At 45.2% G+C, this 717-nt stretch overlaps 1 non-coding gene across 1 annotated transcript; it reads left to right on the top strand.

The window, feature by feature from the left end:
- The first annotated feature begins 330 nt into the window (after positions 1-330).
- LOC119939805 lies at positions 331-470 on the top strand. Its single transcript, XR_005454768.1, has one exon. It is a non-coding gene; the product is annotated as a small nucleolar RNA SNORA7 (small nucleolar RNA).
- Positions 471-717: the final 247 nt, after the last annotated feature.

Here is a 717-nt window from a genome sequence, read left to right as displayed (position 1 = left end):
CTTATTTTACTCATTTAGGAACTGGTATCATAAGACTTACTTTGTGTCTGCCGTGTTGAGGTCCAGATCCATTTAATTCTACCCCAACTATACCAGGCTTTCAGCTTTTTGTATGATTTAAAATGGTGTACAGATTCAGGGGACTTTTAACTGTAAGGACTAGTTGCTAGGGAGATGTTCTGGGTATCGGAGGACTTCCTTCAGAAAAGAGCCCAGAGAGGGAAACTTTTCACTTCTCTCTCATTCCTTCCCCAGGGAATGTTAAGTACATTTTCCTGGTCTCTCCTTGCACTTGTTTCTTTCCTATTTATGTATCCCCAGCAATGATGACTCCTCTCAGGGTTGCATCTAGAGAGTTTCCAGTCCTCTACCATTCTCGGCTACAGGAGGGAGAGTCAAGCAGAGAGGCCTACCCATTCCATTCCTAGCTTGGGCAGTGGCTAGTGAGTGGAAGACAATCTGCTATAAAAGTCAAAAACTCACCCGTGCTGGGCAGCAGCAGCATGGGAGAGTCGAGGGCGGAGACTCGAGTTTACTGAGCGGACAGTGGCAATTGTAAACCACTTCCAGATTTTTACCAAGAAAACTCTACGATGATGATGATGATGGCATTTGTTAAGTGCTTACTATGTGCAAAGCACCGTTCTAAGCCCTGGGGAGAATACAAGGTGATCAGATTCTCCTACGTGGGGCTCACAGTCTTTATCCCCATTTTAC

This window comes from Tachyglossus aculeatus, chromosome 17 (genome assembly GCF_015852505.1).
Source record: "Tachyglossus aculeatus isolate mTacAcu1 chromosome 17, mTacAcu1.pri, whole genome shotgun sequence".
In the NCBI taxonomy this organism is placed as follows: Eukaryota; Metazoa; Chordata; class Mammalia; order Monotremata; family Tachyglossidae; genus Tachyglossus; species Tachyglossus aculeatus.
Note: the sequence above shows the minus strand (reverse complement) of the source record. Positions and strands in the feature narration are given on the sequence as shown.